The sequence below is a fragment of the Chiloscyllium punctatum genome, chromosome 30, assembly GCF_047496795.1.
Source record: "Chiloscyllium punctatum isolate Juve2018m chromosome 30, sChiPun1.3, whole genome shotgun sequence".
Lineage (NCBI taxonomy): Eukaryota > Metazoa > Chordata > Chondrichthyes > Orectolobiformes > Hemiscylliidae > Chiloscyllium > Chiloscyllium punctatum.
Window position 1 is genome coordinate 73,149,823 of NC_092768.1, and position 1,712 is coordinate 73,151,534.

At 43.3% G+C, this 1,712-nt stretch overlaps 1 non-coding gene across 1 annotated transcript; it reads right to left on the minus strand.

Moving 5' to 3' along the window:
- Positions 1 to 241: 241 nt before the first annotated feature.
- Positions 242 to 323, minus strand: trnas-aga (transfer RNA serine (anticodon AGA)). The gene has a single exon. It is a non-coding gene; the product is annotated as a tRNA-Ser (tRNA).
- Between the last annotated feature and the right edge of the window lie 1,389 nt (positions 324 to 1,712).

Here is a 1,712-nt window from a genome sequence, read left to right on the forward strand (position 1 = left end):
GAGGACAAGGGATTAAAGGAATCTAATGAAAAGCAGCACTTCTGCTCAGGGAGTTCAATAACAACTGCAGAAACCCGATGTGTCGAGCAGTGTATCTGGAAAGAGAAACCGAGATAATGTTTTAAATGTGGAGCATTTCTGATGAAGAACTCGAGTTTCTCAAGTCTAATCAAATTACAGGCCTGGTTTGCAAAACAGGCTTTCTGAACTTTGAATTGTTCCTGCAGGTAAGCATTCATAACGTAGTCAGCAGGATTCGAACCTACGTGGGACAACCCCAATGGATTTCTAATCCATCGCCTTAACCACTCGGCCATGACTACCGACAGCGCTGCGTGCTGAGCACTGACCAAATCAGACGTGATCTCATTGAAAGCTGCCGCTGACTTGAGTTAAATGTTTCACTCTCCATTCATACCTTTGCTGTCATTTGTAAGGTGCGAGACACCAATGTAAAAGAAGAAAAGCACAAAGTTAGGAAAAGATTTTTGCAGCCAAATGGAGTCAAAATTATTTATTGAAAGGAAAATCACACTTGGCAATTTGCTAGATGTCTTTGCGAACATGACCAGCAGAGGTAATCAAGGGAGCTATTGATCTGAGTATTCTTGGACATGAAACAAACAAAGGTTAGTGACATATTCATTTCTTATTCTGCCGAAGGAGCTGGTATTTCCAGATGCTCACAATGACAGAGATTTTTCCCAATTAAAGACGGCAAATAAGTCCCATCTCACGCTGACACCATCGTGAGCGCTGCTGTTTCACAATGCCACAGAGTCAGGGTCAATTCCCGCCTCAAGCAACTGAATGTGTGCAGTTTGCACATTCTCCCCGTGGCTGTGTGCGCTTGCTCTGGTTTTCTCCCACTGTCCAAAAATGTACCGGTTTGTTGAAATGGCCATGCTAAATTGACGGAGGTAAAGGAGAAGAATGCATTTGGGCTCGGGCGGGTCGGTATGGAGTTGCTGGGCCGAAGGGCCTGTTTCCACATTGTAAGTATTCTAATCTACAGTAATCAATGACCAAGGTACGGCGCACGTTGTTCGATGGGGGCATATTAGACTTTTCGATTGTTTTTCTTCAAAGTTTCTTTACAATTCAAACGGGAGAGGAAGAGGGGAAATGAATGTCTCCCATAATTCTTGCCTTCTTTTATCATTCACAGGCGGTATTTTTTCCTGTACGTTTTTCTTTTACACTGTGGTTACTGTTAGTGTTCTTGTAAGCTACACCGGCTGGTTTCCTCTTTCCTCAATGTTCCTCATCTCTACCCAAACTCACTTTCCATCCTTATCTCCTGAATCAAAGTAATCTCAACCATTGCATAATTGCCACGGAAACTGGGCTTTTCACACGCATGTGTATGTCATTTTCCAATATTAATTGATCGTTTACTGTGTTGCAAATGCGCACGAGAAGAGTAAAACAAAATAGAGGCCGGTGGTCCTGGGTTTGAAACGCACGTAATTGCAGCTAAAACGCAGATTACTGCACACAATGCGATCACGGAAGCATGCAGCGAACCGCCAGGAAGCACACAATAAGTACAATGCTGAATGTCATGTCAGGAACAGGACTAGAAACACAACAGAAATACGTCTCTTGGGTACTATTTTGGACGTATTTCTCAATGAGCTATCGTGTTTTACATATGTTCCATCGGGAGTTACCTCACACAAGGAAGTAAGCAGTGCGGCAGACGGTCATAT